Genomic DNA, 16,914 nt, shown 5'->3' on the forward strand with positions numbered 1-16,914 from the left:
GCCTCACCTCCTTCCCCACAGTTTGGCTCCTTCTCTGCAGTCACCTTTCGAGCTCGTCAGACCCCTTCGCCCTGGCCCGCCCCGCAGTCTGACGGTAGCCACCTCTCCTCACGGACAGGCTGTGCGGGCTGAGCAAGGCTTCCCGTTCTTCCTCGGAATGGAGACTCACGGCCTGCAGTAGGCCCGGAAGGAAGCCGTGGTGCCGAGTGAGCCCAATCACGCCCCCGACAGGACATCCGACACTACCGTCCAGCTGTCTGGGGGCTGGAGGGTTTGTGGAGAATCATAGAGCTGGGAGGGATTCTTGTCCAGCCCCCTGATAATAATAATAATAATAGTGGCATTTGTTAAGGGCTTACTATGTGCCAGACACTGTACTGAGCACTGGGATGGATTCAAGCAGTTGGGTTGGGCACAGTCCCTGCCCCACATGGGGCTTACAGTCTTAATCCCCTTTTTACAGGTGAGATATGAGGCTCAGAGAAGTGAAGTGACTTGCCCAAGGTCATACAGCAGACAGGTGGCGGAGGTCGGGATTAGAACCTAGGTCCTTGCGACTCCCAGGCCTGTGCTCTATTCACTATGCAATACTGCCCCCACTTGTTGCTCCAGAGCTGTTACATTCCCAGGCTGCTTCTGGACTGCAGAACGCCGAAGCAGGAGCCAAAGCAGAGGGAGGCTGAACCCTTAAAATAAAAACACCGGCTCTAAAGATGACTGGTGCCCTGTTGGTATCGGATTCGTAAGCCCTTCGTCTGGTGCTCTGCACACAGGAAGCATAAGTAATACAGACGATTGACTGATAGGGCACCGACCAGCTGAAAAGTGGACCGTCCAAGATAAAAACCCAACAAATGGCCATCCTTCGACCTCCAGGCTGGAGACTAACCAAACTACATCTCCCCCAAACCGGGCTGTAGGACTATTCCATCCCCCCAATTTCTGAAACAGCATGGCCAAGGCCCCCAACCTCCCTGGCCTTGTGCCAATCCCAGAGCACCAATCAGAAAAGCAAGAGGCTTTGCCATCTAATTTCATCTTCAATGTAATGTGACCTCCCTCCCCTTTTGGTAATAGAGACATTACTTATTCATCCATTGTAGGGTCCATTCGGCTACACAGACAGCTTCCTCATTTCTGAAGACAGGCAGGGCTTCTAACTATCAGATTGGGTCCCGGGGTTCAGCAGGAATGTATGGATAAGCAGGGACAGAAGGGGATGTTTGGGATGGTTCCTCTAGACTGGAAGCTCATCGCGGGCAGGGAATGCATCCGTTTATTGTTGTACTCTCCCAAGTGCTTAGTATAGCGCTCCACACACGGTAAGCACTCAATAAATACTGTTGAATGAATTAATTAATGAGAAAGAGCGGAAAGAAAGGAAAGAGGAAGGGAGGAAAGAAGGGGGACGGAAGAAGAAAGAGAGAGAGAGCTTGGAACCTCTACTGGTGAGAGTAGAATTGAAGGCTGGAAAGAACCTCAAAAGGTCATATAGTCCATCCGTCTGCCTCCATTTAGGATTGTAATAATAATAATAATGTTGGTATTTGTTAAGTGTTTACTATGTGCAGAGCACTGTTCTAAGCGCTGGGGTAGACACAGGGGAATCAGGTTGTCCCACGTGGGGCTCACAGTCGTAATCCCCATTTTACAGATGAGGTAACTGAGGCACAGTTTGTATTAGCTATTACATATTAGATTGTATCTAATATGACAATCACTATTTAATTTCCAAGATACCAGCAATCGATCAGCCATGGACGAAATTACAAAGGGCCCTGAATTAAAGCTTTGTGGGGGTCGGGGGGCCTGAGACATGCAAAATTTGGGGTTCCCAATACTGGGAGGAGAGGGACTGTGAAAATGTGAAGGGTGAAGAGAGGGAGAAAGCAGGAAATAATAATAATAATAATAATAATGTTGGCATTTGTTAAGCGCTTACTCTGTGCAGAGCACTGTTCTACGCGCTGGGGTAGATACAGGGTAATCAGGTTGCCCCACGTGAGGCTCACAGTCTTCATCCCCATTTTACAGATGAGGTAACTGAGGCCCAGAGAAGTGAAGTGACTCGTCCACAGTCACACAGCTGACAAGTGGCAGAGCCGGGATTCGAACCCATGACCTCTGACTCCCAAGCCCGGGCTCTTTCCACTGAGCCACGCTGCAGAGAAGGGGGGCAGGATACTAACCCGCTGCTGTGTCATCATCTTCATCGGTGTTGCTACCTCCATCCCAGTCTCGAGCTGCCCAGCAGAAGCTAAGGTACCCTGCCCAGGGTCTCTGCCACTCAGATGGCACCAGAAGAGGATGGGGGTCACAGATCAGCACGGACGGGTCGATGATGAGGGTATTTGTTGAGTGCTGTCAAACACTGTTCTAAGCACTGGGGTAGATATAAGCTAATCAGGTTGGACACAGTCCCTGTCCCACATGGGGCTTACAGTCTTAGTCCCCATTTTACAGAGGAGGGAACTGAGGCACAGAGAGGTGAAGTGACCTGCCCAAGGTCCCACAGCAGCCAAGTGGAGGAGAAGGAATTAGCACCCAGGTCCTTCTGACTCCCAGGTCCGTGCTCGATCCAGTAGGTCATGCAGCTCTGGTTTCAGAGTGACATCAGTGGCTCCCAGGACCAGGGGCAAGAAGAGCCCCAGAGCCCAGTGAGGAGGAGAGAAGGAAACACTGAATCGATAAGAGGATTATTAACCAATAATCAAAATGTATTGAGTACTGACTCTTAGCGGAGCACTGGACTAGGCACTTGGGAGAGTGAAGTACAATAGAGTTGGTAGACATGATCCCTGCCCACAAGAAGTTTACAATCTAGAAGAAGGTTACTGTTTAGAAACCTAATCAGTTGCTGAGCCTGGACCACGGAGCTCCAGCCTATTGGCAGGGAACAAAACAAGGAGCCAAAACGAGGGCTCTACTTCATGTTCTCAACTGTCTCCAAGGGCTGGGGTGCACTAACCACTCCTTCCCACACTCCTCCAAAAACTACGGGAATCAAGGGTAGTTTCAGACACTCAACCTCCCTGAGGTGGGACCAAAATGGCTGTCTTTCACCTTCCACATGACGCCATATTGTCAAACCGTGCACCATACATCACACCGCCCATCCAGAGCAACGAATTGATGCCATTATGTTCCACTGCATGCACACACATGTCATGTGCAACATTTTGCATACGTGTTTCTCAGCCAACATTCCCACTGCCACCTCTCAACTGAACGTGCCAGGCAGATCCACTCTGAAATTCCAATTTACAGTTCACTACTGGATCGCTTTTGTCCCTCTGCCGTCTTTGAAGAGGGCAGAGGAGCCTCCATCTTTTTTTAAAATGGTGTTTAAGTGCTTACTATGTGCCAGGCACTGTACTAAGCACTAGGGTAGATGTGAGCTAATCAGGTTGGACACAGTCCATGTCCCACATGGGATTCAGTCTTCATTCCTATTTTACAGATGAGGTAACTGAGGCACAGAGAAGTGACTTGCCCAAGGTCACACAGCAGGAAAGTGGCGGAGCCGGGATTAGACCCCAGGTCCTTCTGACTCTATGGACTAGACCATGCGGATTCAAGAGAAGCCATAATGACCACCATCTTTGAGAAGGGCCAGGTGACTGCTATTATTGGAAGGTCCTCGGTGACCATGACCTTTGGAAGATCCCACATAGCCACCATCTTTGGAATACTCCTTCCAGTGCCCTAAGGCAACGGCTTACCTCACTTACCATCTGAGGTCGCCCCTAACAAGGTCTTCCCTCTCCTCCAAGGACGAGGGACTCTCCTCATCCCCATGTAGCTGAGCCTCTATTCAGGGGATGGCCCCGGTGATCGGGGGCGGGGGTTGTAACCTATGTCCCCTGCTCCCTCTGCTTAATCCAGCTCTCCTCCTCTGAAAACTCTGAAAATGAGAGGAACATCCACCTATTTACCTGGGAAGAGTTCTCTAACAATTTGTCCTGGAGTCAAGGTTTGGGCTGAACCTCTCGAGATCCCTTCCAACCATAGCGTTCTTAGATCTTACGGAAAGCAGCATGACCTGGGAGTCAGAGGCCCAGAATTCTAATCCCGGCTCTGCCACTGGTCTGCTGTGTGACCTCGGGCTAGTCACTTAACTTCTCTGTGCCTCGGTTTCCTCATCTGTAAAATGAGGGATCATTGCCTGTTCTCCTTCCTACTTGGACTCTGAGTCCCACATGGGAAAGGGACCATATCCAACCTGATGGTCTTATGTCCATCCCAGCCCTTGGAACAGTGCTTGACACATAGTAAGCTCTTAACAAGTACCATAACTATTGTTTCAGAGGAAGGGGAGGAGACAGTCACTTCATTATCCAACTGAATAGGGGGTTGGAGATCTCATTTGGGAATGTCAAAAATGCAGCAAGCAAATAGTATTGGCACCCAGTAAAGGGTGGAGCTTCCATGCCGTGGTGCCAGGGTGAAGGCCAAGCCCTGGAGCCATTTCTCTCTAGGCCATTTCCTGTATTCACTTAATTTTCATGTGTTGCATTTGGTTGGCCATGCGCACTGGGGTTGTTGGGGGCGGGGGGGGGGGGTGGCTGAGAGAGTGAGAGAGTCGAGATGCAGCTCACTCACTTACTGTGCTGAATGCAGACCTGGTGGGACCTGAGTGGTAGGGAAATCAGGGGAGATGGAGAGATTAAACAGCAGGATTCTCTCCTAAATGCATGTTTCAGGAAAGAAAGGTGGAGAGGCCTAGTGTGGGTCCAGAGACAAGCAAAGAAGGGAGAGTGAGGGAGTATGGAAAGAGGCAGAAGAATGAAGAGAGACCCAAGTCAAAAGCAAAAGGGAAGGGAGGAAAAATGAATTTGAAGAGGCCACAATCTGAACTAACAGGGGGTCCCTTAAATATCTAGCAGTGAAAGATGGGGTCTTTGGAGTGATTGGTATTAATGTTCTGTGGAAGGCTTGAAATGTGAATTGTTCAGGGGGAAGGGTGGTAGATAGGCAAGGACACAAACGTCTCCGCCTGGGATCCTCCCTTTCGGCATAACAGAGATCCGGACTCTGCAGAGCGGAGCCCTCTTGACTGAGGAAGCGGGGCCTCCTCAAGATACACACTCAGATTCAGAAGGGGAAAAGCTGGCCAGCCAGATGAGAATGCCGCACTTAACTGATCCCTCCACAGGTACAGTTGATCCTAGCTATTCATCAAGGGTCTAGCAGTGATCAGACCGAATTAGGATGGCCTGGGTGGCTTACTGATAACATCACTAGTTGGACCCTTCAGAAAGAAAGGTTCCTGGGGGCCCTGACCCATGCAGACTGCAGAGTGGCCGATTCATTCCAAATCGGCGGGAGGAACAGAGCCGGCGCAGCGCAGGCGGAAGAGCTGGAGTTCACGGAGAAGAGCGAAGGCCTGGACCATCTGAGTGGCTTCCTCCACAGTCACTGGAATCAAAGGTTTGTCTCTCCGGGGACTTGCGGATGAAGTGGTTAGGTACATATCTATAAATGATATATTATATATTATTCATTCATATGAATGTCTGTCTCCCCCTCTAGACTGTTAGCTTGTTGTGGGCAAGGAATGTGTCTACTCACTCTGTTGGATTGTCCTCTCCCAAGTTCTTAGTACCGTATTTTGCATTCAGTAAACGTTTAATAAATATAATCTATCAATTGATTGATTGATTTTGGTTACCTGGCTGGCTCTGGGGTAATTAAAGAGGGCTGTGACATCTGGTTGCCCCTCTCAGGGTCACACCTGGAGAGTTTCCAGTACTCTGCCAGTCTCAACTACGGGAGGGAGAGTCAAGCAGAGGCCTGTCCATTCCATTCCTAGCTTGAGCAGTGGCTAGGGCGTAGAAGGCAATCCGCAACAAGTCAAAACTCACCCGTGCTGGGCAGCGCTGGCATGGGAGAGAGTCGAGGGCAGAGACTCAAGTTTACTGCGTGGAAGGAGGCAATGGTAAACCACTTGCCTATTTTTACCAAAAAAAAATCTGTGGGTGCACCAACCAGAACGATTACAGATGGAGATGGGGCGTTCCATCTCGACAGCATAAGACACGTGACATCTGGTTACTATGGGTAGTTACCTATTAATGAATTCTGCCTGGAAGACCTAGGAGTCCGGATCAACTTTCAAAAGAAGTGCAGTTTCTTTACTAGCCCGAGAACTAACTCAAAATGCTAATTCAGGAATCTGTCCAAGCTACCGCTGAACTGGTAAACTCCAACAGACAGACAGGCGGCTTAAGGGCCTTCCTCCAGCAAGCCTTTAGCCAGCCTGAACCCAAACTCTTCACAATTCTCAGACAGGAGTTCCATGCATTAGTTGAGCAACCATTCGATAGTATCTAGTGAATGCTTATTCCCAGCCAAGCCCTGTATTAAGCACTCGGGAGAGTACACTAGAGTTAGTAGATACAATCCCTGTCCTCAAGGAGTTTACCATCTAACTGGGGAGACAGACCCTAAAATAAATCACAATTAGAAGCAGCGTGGCCTAGTGAATAGAGCACGGGCCTGGAAGTCAGTAGGACTTGGATGCTAATCCCAGCTCCGCCACTTGTCTGCTGTGTGACCTTGGGCAAGTCACTTCACTTCTCTGGGCCTCAGTTCCCTCACTTGTAAAATGGGAATGAATACTGAGAGCCCCATTGGGACAGGGACAGTGTCCAACCTAATTAGTTTGCATCTACCCCAGAACAGTGCCTGGCACATAGTAAGCACTTAACAGATACTACTGAGAAAAAAAAGTTAGGAGGAAGTGATAAAATATAAAGATATAGATATAAACCCAACGTGGGGGTCAGGCTCAGGGGAAAGTACCCAAGTGTTCAGGTATTACAGAAGTGCTGAAGTGACAATTGAAGGGAATAGTGGATTGCGAGATGAAAGGCTAATCCGGGATGGCCTCCTGGAGGAGGTGTGATTTCAGAAGTGCCTTAATCTCTTCTTGGAGCTCTAAAAAACCCCTCAAAGATGGGGAACGGTCCGGGAAGGCCCGCCCAGAGTCACGGTCATTTTCAGAACTAGGATGCTGAATCCACTCTCGGTTGATCGTACAGTCAGGGTCCGTTGTTTTTCTGCCGCCTTCTGATCTCATCTCAGGGACCCCATCCCACCACAAATCTCAGGCAAGCTGAGTTGGGGCAGAGTTGCTGTGCTCAGATGAGCATTTATGCAGGCAGAAGCTCAGGCCAATGCCATGCCCATCCCGCGCTCGTGTGGGCGTGCTCGAATGCACCCCTGCCCCTGGGGAGACAAATCCAGCAGAGACGGGCCCAGGATCGTCAGGGTCGACCAGTTGTCCCATCTCTGCTGAATGGAATCAGCAGAAAGGTGATGCAAGAGTCTTCATTCTGCCTCCCCAACTGGCTCGGGCACTTGGCCTAAGAGCCACGGTTTTCTCTTTAATGTAGACCAGTAGTCCCTGCCCCGCTCTTCCTTCCAGGAAGTGCCCTGCTAATGACAGAACATCCGTCCGCTCTGAGAAAGGTATCTGGCGAGCCGGGGGATGCTTAGGGTCGTCTCCGGCTTGGCAGGTTAGTGCCTGAGCCAATCTGACCTCATCGAGACCTTGAGCAGCTGGGACATCAACCAACAGAGGACTGGATTTGCTCTCTCTGGGACCTTCCAAAAGTCCCAAAAGTTCAAGCCTCATGTAAGTTCTCGGGTTTCTTTGTCCGGGAAGGAATCCCTACCCATCTCAGCTTAACATCTCTGAAGGCAAATTCCCTCCCCATGAGGCTTTCTGGCTTCCATAACTCCAGACGGGCCGTTCCATTCTGCGTAGTCCATTACTCATACTCCTGGCCGTGGCTTGGACAGAGAGAGAAAAGACACTCTGACGTTTGGGCATTTGATATTCACCCCACCCTCAACTACACAATACTTATGTACCTATTTTTAAATGATATATTATAAATTACATTTATTAGCATCTATCTCTCCCTCTGGACTGTAAGCTCATTATGGGCAGAGAATGTGCCTGCCAACTCTGCTGTATTTTATTCTCCTAAGGGCTTAGTACAGTGCTCTGCACACAGTAAGCACTCAATAGATAGGATTGATTGATTGGTAAGCTTGTTGTGGGCAGAGAACGTGTCTGCCGACTTGGTTTTATCATATTCTCCCAAGTTTTCGCTACAGTGCTCTGCAAGTAGTAAGTGCTCAATAAATAACCATTGACTGATTGACTGACCCGGAGCTCTAAAGCTAGAGAGAATGGCTCAGACCTGGTACTTGGGACCTCTCCTGTTTCCCATGCCACATAAACCACGTACATCCAGAGGGACTTTCCATCTCCCAGAAGCCTTTTTCCAACGGAACTCTCTCTGACTCCCCTGTATTTCCTTGAGCACAGCTCCTGGGAGCAGATCCCTCTCTTTAGTCCCCTGAGGAAATAACTCTCTTTTTTTTTATGGTATCTGTTAAGCTCTTACTATGTGCCAGGCACTGTACTATACACTCGGATAGATAAAGCTAATCAGGTTGGACAGAGTCCCTGTCCCACCCAGGGCTTAAAGTCGTAATCCCCATTTTACAGATGAGTAACTGAGGCACAGAGAAGTGAAGTGATTTGCCTAAGGTCACAAATCTGACAAGTGGCAGAGCCAGGATTAGAACCTAGGTCCTTCTGACTTCCAGGTCCGTGCTCTATCCACTAGCCCCGCCGGTTTTACTAACAGATTTGCTACCTGGCTTCTTGGTAGTTCCTCTCCCTTGGCCAGTCTGGTTGGGTTCTCCATCTCCAGTTGCCCAAGAGCTTTCCAGGCTCTCTCTGCAGCCAGCAGGTGTGCAGACTTGCCCCAGCAGGTGCACCAAAGGCCCAGAAGGACCACTTAGGCTCCAGCCTCCAGACGGCCCTTAGCATGAGAACCTGCCAGCTCAGCCCCGGGAAAGGACAGCCCCCTCCTCACGACCTAAGAGGTGGTCCGATGAGAACTAGCTTTGTTCAAGTCTTATAATCGAGGACTGGCACTTCTGTGGGTATCGACCTGGATCAGTCAGCCGACCCTATTTATTGAGTGCTTACTGTGTGCAGAGCACTGTATTAAGTGCTTGCCCTTGCCCCCTCCTACCTCACCTCGCTGCCCCTCTACTACAACCCAGCTTGCACATTTCACTCCTCTAATGCCAACTTATTCACTGTACCTCGATCTTATCTTCCTCACTGCCAACCTCTCACCCATGTCCTGCCTCTGGCTTGCAATGCCAACCCTCCTCATATCTGACAATTACTCTCCCCCACCCCCTCCCCATTCAAAGCCTCATTAAAGGCACATCTCCTCCAAGAGGCCTTTCCTAACTAAGCCCCACTTTCCTCTTCTCCCACTCCCTTCTGCGTCACCCTGTCTTGCTCTTTATTCATCCCCCCTCCCAGCTCTTATGTATCTATCTGTCATTTAATTATTCATACCGGTCGGTCTCCCCCTCTAGACTGTAAACTCGTTGTGGGGAGAGAATGTGCCCGTTTATCGTTACACTGTACTCTCCCAGCTCACCCGGGAGGTCTCCGGAACCACATCGGCTCCTGCCGAAACACCATGCGTCCAAGGCTAGCGGCCGGCCAGGCTGCCTCCGAGTGCGGCACTGGCCCCGTGGATATCTTAGCTGAGAATCCAGACGAACAGATTCCCCCACAGCCCCAGGGATCCCCCAGCTAGGCCAGGCCTGTGGTTGCGAGGCCCCAGTCTACACACACACCAAGGGCACGCACCCATTGTGCCGCTAGTCACCGCCCAACCCCAAGTTGGGTTCCCCTTTGTCTTATCTTATGCTAAGTCATTTCCAACCCAGAGCGACACCACGGACACATCTCTCCCAGAACTCCCCGCTCTCCATCTGCAGTCATTCTAGTAGTAGATCCATAGAGTTTTCTTGGTAAAAATAGGGAAGCGGTTTGCCATTGCCGCCTTCCACGCAGTCAACTCGAGTCTCTGCCCTCGACTCTCTCCCGTGCCGCTGCTGCCCAGCACGGGTGAGTTTTGTCTTGTAGCAGATGGCCTTCCACTCACTAGCCACTGCCCAAGCTAGGAATGGAATGCGTATGCCTCTGCTTGACTCTCCCCGCCATAGTAGAGACTGGTAGAGTACTGGAAACCCTCCAGGTGTAACCCTGAGGGGGGGGTTCCCCTTTAAACCTAAGGTTTTCATTGAAATGTGTTGATGATCATGTTCACTGTGGCATTTGGTAAGTGCTTACTATAGGCAGACACTGTACTAAGCACTGGGTAGATACAAGATGAGCAGAGTGGACACAGTCCCTGTCCTACACGGTGCTCACACCTAAGGGGGTGGAAGAACGGGTATTTTATTCCCATTTTACAGATGAGGTAACTGAGGCCTAGAGATGTGAAGTGACTCGCCCAGGGCCACACAGCTCACAAGTGGTGGAGACGGGATTAGAACCGAGGTCCTCTGACTCCCAGGCCCGGGCTCTTTCCACTAGGCCACGCAACATTGGCACTTAGGGAATCCATTCCAGCCTACTCACGTGTTCAGGCCGACTGACCCTGGCCCCAGAGCCTTTCCCAGGGCCCCAAAGCACACTGCTGTGATCCCACCCTCACATACCTCCTCACATCCTCCTACGGATCGCGATCCATACCCCACTCTTCCCACCCAGGAGAGCCCGCTGGAGAGTCATTTCCCGGGTCCCAGTTCGGGATGACCAGCCGCTGAAAAATCAGGCAGGCCTCGCTTCTTCTGGAAATGAATGTCTGTGGCATTCGCTCTCCATCCGCAGGAGGGTCTCTTCCCGCAGCATCAATGCCGGGGGCACGTTAGCATTTAATTAGTAATAAATCTAGATGCCAAGTGTTTAAATTGCATACATCTACGCATCAGAAGGGAGGAAGGATGCTGCACATTGACTTCCTGTCTTGTGGCTGTGAAGAGCCGCCAGCCTGGGGGTTTGGAGGACTTAAAAGGGAATACCGTAAGCGTCTAGCTGTTCATTCCGCACGCTCCCCAAACCCTCATTGGCTTCAAATAGCTAAATGGATTTTATGATTATTCCCAGGCATAGGACACAGCCAGAAAAAGTCAACAGAGCTCTAGAATGCTCCCCCTTGGCCAAAACCAAAAAGTAAGAAAAACTGTTTTCCCTTTGTCTCACAAGACGTTTCCAGCCCCAACCTTGTACAGGCAAAGCAAGCGCACACAGGATCTGGCTCTGGGACCTGCCAAGCTGGGCCCTCCTCTAATGCTAACCTTCTCACTCGGCCTTGATCTCGTCTATCTCACTGCCGTTCCTGGAGGGCAGGGATCATGTCTGCCAACTCTGCTGCGCTGGACTCTCCTGAGCGCTCAGTACAGTGTTCTCAACACAATACGTGTTCAATAAATACCACTGATTGAAAAAGGTAAGTCAAGTAGAGAGGAGGGAAAGCAGTTGATGTCGCTCCTTCACCTCACATCGTGGCCTCTCTGCCTTGCCTCATGCTGGACCTACAGTTTCCCTAATCGTGGCTTAGCCCTCATGGACTCAGCCTTGGATTTCAGGCCCAACAACGACCAGGCAACTGACCGATTACACTTTTCCAAAGCTGAAGCCCATTCAGGATGCTATGGGAAGACTGCCCTTAACCACAAGGATGATGAATGTGAATCCTGGGAAGCAGCGGCACCTCCAGCTAATGTCCTGTTTCTAGGACATGCCAGCTTTGCAGCGCTGAGTCCAGATTTTCAGTGGGGAAGATTTCTTCCCTCTCTGGCTGCTTCCATCACCTTTTCTGGTTTCTGCCTCTTGGTGCCAGACTCTTTTGGTGCCAGCCTGCTAGAAGATGTCTGAGAACTGCTTCCTGGCAATGGTCAAACCTTCCTGTACATCAGTGAATGACAGACATCTTGAACGGAGATGACAGTGGGAGATACATCCTGTGCTGTTTCCGGGGAGCCCCGGGGAGCCTCCGATTAGCCAACGTTCAGCTAGACAAGGGCAGCCATCACCTGGTGGCCAAATTTGGACCTCTAGCCAGTTAGGTCCACACATCCCCAAATCCTGTGGGGTCTTGGTGATCCCTGAGGCTATCTGGATGTTTGGAAGGAACCGGGCAGGCCCCTGGGAGACTGGCTTTGGCCCACAGCCACCTCAGGCTTTCTGTTCTGGGTGGGACTATCCCCTTGGGATCTGAGAGACCACTAAGAGGGTGCAGCAGTTTCAAAGTCTCACCGGAGAGTCCAATCTGCTCAAGGAGCTGTGTGTGGGAGGGGTCTAGCTGGCGCCAATCAAAACCAGTGGGGGGAACCTGGAACTCTCTCCCTGCTCCTCTGGAGATTCCCTGGGGGTCCCTGGTTCCACTCCCAGGTTGGCCCCAAGACTCGATAATAAGCCCCAAAGAAGGGGACAGTCAGGAGTGAAGGGGAAGGGGCCATGGAGTGGAGTTGACAGTGGTGATGGGCTTTTGAGGAAGTTGGGAGGAAAGGAAAATATCTTGAGGACAAACTCTTGCAGATTCAGATAGGAGAATTTGTCCAAGAAGGCCACAGAGGAAACTCTTCCATTTGTCTGCAATAATAATAATAATAATAATAATGGTACTTGTTAAGTGCTTACTATGTGCCAAGCACTGTTCTAAGCCCTAGGGTAGATATAAATGAATCAGATTAGACACAGTCCCTCTCCCACATGGGGCTCACACTCATAATCCCCATTTTACAGATGAGGTAAATGAGAGCCAGAGAAGTTAAGAGAGTTGCTCAAGGTCACACAGCAGAGAAGTGGCGGAGCCAGAATTAGAACCCAGGCCCACGCTCTGCCTATTAAGCCACTCTGCAATCCTTGTGAGTCGCATACAAGATATAGATTGTATCTTGCTGACTGAATTATGCCCTATTTGTCTCTTCCTTAATCAATCAATAACTGTATTGTACTCTCCCAAGTGCCTGGTACAGCGCTCTGCACACAGTAAGTGCTCAATAAATATGATTGAATGAATGACTGGATGATCCTCTGACCCCCAGACCCGTGCTCTTTCCACTAAGCCATGTTGCTTCCCGTAGCAACAATGACCCCAGATAGGGCTCTATGGAAACACGAGAAGATGAAGATCCCAGTTTAAGCATTCCCTGACTTCACATTGGACATTGCCTGATCTCAAAACTTGCTCTCCATTCTGCCTAAATATCAGCAGGTTCCAGAAGCTTTCGGGAAATTCACGGATGAGTGGTTCCGAGTGATCCCTAGCGAGAAATGTAAGGGATGCTGGATGGTCCACTCTAATCATGAGGATGGATATCAAGGACGGCAACTATTACACTATTCCTCCAATTATCCATTTGCCATCGATGGGGACAGAATTGTGCTTTGGATGGACCTTCGGTCTGACCAGGTAATGGCATCGTGCTTGGATTTATGCCCTATTTTGTCCCTTCCTTAATCAATCAATAAACGGATGGTATTTAATGAGCAGGAACTGTGGGCAGAGCACCTCACGCAATGCTTGGGAGAGTACAATATAACAGAAGAGGCAGACACGTTCCCTGCCCATAAGAAGTTTACAGTCTCGAGGGGGAGACAGACATTAATTAATCAGTCAATCAATTGATGGTATTTAATAATAATCATAATAATAATGGTACTTGTTAAGAGCCTACAATGGGCGCTGGAGTAGATACAAGGTAAACAAGTTATCCCACCTGGGGTTCACAGTCTTAATCCCCATTTTACAGATGAGGTAACTGGGGCACAGAGTAGTTAAGTGACTTGCTCAAATTCACCCAGCGGACAAGGGCGGAGCCGGGATTAGAACCCACGTTCTCTGACTCCCGAGCCCGGGCTCTTGCCACTAGGCCATGCTGCTTTATTGAGCGCTTACTCTGAGCAGGGCACGTAATATAAAGAACTAAATTAGAGAAATGTACAGAAGTGCTGGGGGGCTGAGCTGGGGAGTTTCATCCCCGGCAGCAAGGCCTCAGCGGAGTAGAATGTCCTTTTTCCCCCCATCAAGGCTCCGTTTTTTGAGGCCAGGCCTGTAGCACCATCTTCTGGCAGTTCCCATCTGGAGCTCGCAGGCCATTCCCCCTTTCCAACCTCTCAGCAGAGGCCTCAAGCCAGATCACTAAAAAGCAGACCAGACTGGGACTGGGACAGTCCTTAGCTGGGAAAAACTTCATCCTCAGGCTACCATACCGACTGTACTACTGCTGTGCAATCCTGGCCCGTGTGGAGTCCTCTGGGACTTCAAGAAGGGTAGGATAATAATAATTATGGTATTTGTTATCCGTTGAGCGCTTACAGTGTGCTAAGCACTCTTCTAAGTGCTGGGGTAGATACAAGGTAATGAGGGTGCCCCACGTGGGGCTCACAGTCTTAATCCCCATTTTACAGATGAGGTAACCGAGGCGCAGAGAAGTTAATGATAATAACGTTGGTATTTGGTAAGCGCTTACTACGTGCCGAGCACTGTTCTAAGCGCTGGGGTTGATACAGGGTGATCAGGTTGGCCCACGTGAGGCCCACAGTCTTAATCCCCATTTTACAGATGAGGGAACGGAGGCACCGAGAAGTGAAGTGACTTGCCCAGAGTCACACAGCTGACAGGTGGCGGAGCCGGGATTAGGATCCATGACCTCTGACTCCTAAACCCGTGCTCTTTCCACGGAGCCAAGTTAAGTGACTTGCCCAAGGTCACACAGCAGACAAATGCGGAGCCGGGATTAGAACCCATGGGGTCTGACTCCCAAGCCCGTGCTCTTGCCACTAAACCACGCTGCTTCTCGTGCTGCTTCTCCTATGATTCTTCTTTTTTAATATTGTATTTGTTATGGTCTTAGTTGGTGCCAGGCACTGTACTAAGAGCTGGGGCATGCACAAGAAAATCGGACTGGATACAGTCCCTGTCCCACATGGAGCTCACAGTCTCAATAGAAGGGAGAACAGGTATTGAAATTTGCATTTTGTAGATGAAGGAACTGAAGCCCAGAGAAGTTAAGTGTCTTGACCAAGGTCACACAGCAGTCAAGTGGTGGAACTGGGATTAGAACACAGGTCCTCTGCGTCCCGGGCCCATGCTCTTCCCACTAGAACATGCGGTTTCCACATGAGACCTGCTGTGGGACCTCGGGCAAGTCAACCTCTGAACCTCGATGCCCTCGTCCGTAAAATAAGTCATTCAATAAGACTTACTATTAAAGAAGACTTAATTAAGTCTTATTAAATAAGATAATAAGACTCATTATTAAAATAATAATGTGTGGGACAGGGGCCGTGTCCTAGTAGATTACCTTGTGTCTAGCTTAGTGCTTAGCACATAGTAGGAGCTTTATAAATGTCACTAAAAAACAGAGAAACCCAAACATCTGGATGCTGTAGACTGTAAGCTCATTGTGGGCAGGGAATGTGTCTACCGACTCTATTGTATTGCACTCTCTCAAGCATTTAGTACAGTGCTCTGCACACAGTAAGTGCTCAATAAATACCACTGATTGATTGTAGTTGTTGAACTATCCTGAGAGTGTTGGAGAGCGTAGGGATCTTGAATATTTTCAGAACAGATCTGCCCCGGTGCTTAGAACAGTGCTTGATACATAAGGTGTTTAACAAATACCACAATAAAGTTAATAACAATGTTAATAATAATACCAGATGATGAGACCTCCTGGATCAGGATCATGAGAGGAATCTCCCCCCCAGAGTGCTAACTTCATTTCCTCCGTGGTGAAGGCTAATAACGATAGACATAAGGCTGACAAAGCTTCCCTTCATTAGAGAAAAGAAAAAGAGAATGATGCACTGCGATCCTTGTAATGAAATGATAGATTGATGTTCCTATAAAAGCCAGAGAGAAGAGAAATATGAGCAGGAACAGATGACAAGCAAGATGTAATCTGTCTCTGGAGGCTTTTGGATTATGAGAAAAGGAGATGGATTTCAGAGGTCAAGGCTGGGCTCTGCCCACACTGAGAGCCAACCGAAGCAAGTAGCCAACTCAGGGGAAAAAAAAAACCCTTCCTATCTTCCTTCCGCCTGCGGCCCAGACAACTTCTCCCAATCTCCCTCTCCCCATTCCACCAACACCATCAGTACAGACCTCTCCCGGATACCCACTTCAATTATTCTTTCCGTCTCTGGCAATCAATCGATGGTATTTATTGAGCTCTTACTGAGTGGGGAGCCCTGTGCTAGCCTCACTGTCTCCCACTCACCTTGGATATTTTGTTCATCGAGAACGACTCATATCTTGACTCTCTCCCAGTTTTCCATAGGAATCCCCAACTGTCTGAGCTGCGTTTTACTGCACTAGAAAGCTCTTCCTCCCTCCCGCTTGTTTCGGTGTGCCCCCGTCCAGCTCAAGACGCAGCAGCCGTTCGGGTTACCGAGCGATGCTGCCAACTTTTCGCTTTGAGCATGGGGGCGAACTTGGGGCCGAGGGCTTGGCGGGGCAGAGAAGGGAAGGGACGGTTTGGTGAGGGGGTGAGGAAGAGAAAGAGGAAGAAGGAAGAAAAGAGGGGGAAAGGAGAGAAAAGTAAAGGTTCTTACCTTCCCAGCCACAGCAGGTCCTGTTGCTGCCCTTCTCAAAGTCACAGGGCTCCAAGCTGGGCCAGAGAGGCTCCTCTTGGTCCCAGCCCCAAAGTCCCACGTGGATGAGGCGGGGGATTGCAGTTCCACGGCCACTAAAGCGGCATTAAATCCCACGGGGCCGCCAGCGTGGTCTAGCGGAAAGAGCCCGGGCCTGGAGAGTCAGAGCATCTGAGTTCTAATCCAGCTCCGCCACCTGTCTGCTGTGTGACCTCGGGCACGTCACCTCACTTCTCCGGGCCTCGGTTTCCTCGTCTTTGCCGAGCAGCGGGGTAGATACGATAAGTTCCGCCACGGTCCCTGTCCCACATGGGGCTCACAGGCATTGAAACCCTGTTTTACAGATGAGGGAACTGAGGCCCAGAGAATAATAATAATAATAATAATAATAATGATGGCATTTGTTAGGTGCT

The 16,914-nt window shown here is 49.9% G+C and overlaps 2 non-coding genes across 2 annotated transcripts; one reads left to right on the forward strand and one right to left on the reverse strand.

The window, feature by feature from the left end:
* The first annotated feature begins 5,716 nt into the window (after positions 1 to 5,716).
* LOC114806770 lies at positions 5,717 to 5,854 on the forward strand. Its single transcript, XR_003754831.1, has one exon. It is a non-coding gene; the product is annotated as a small nucleolar RNA SNORA7 (small nucleolar RNA).
* Positions 5,855 to 9,968: 4,114 nt separating this feature from the next.
* On the reverse strand, positions 9,969 to 10,106 carry LOC114807288. The gene has a single exon (XR_003755339.1). It is a non-coding gene; the product is annotated as a small nucleolar RNA SNORA7 (small nucleolar RNA).
* Between the last annotated feature and the right edge of the window lie 6,808 nt (positions 10,107 to 16,914).

This window comes from Ornithorhynchus anatinus, chromosome X1 (assembly GCF_004115215.2).
Source record: "Ornithorhynchus anatinus isolate Pmale09 chromosome X1, mOrnAna1.pri.v4, whole genome shotgun sequence".
In the NCBI taxonomy this organism is placed as follows: Eukaryota; Metazoa; Chordata; class Mammalia; order Monotremata; family Ornithorhynchidae; genus Ornithorhynchus; species Ornithorhynchus anatinus.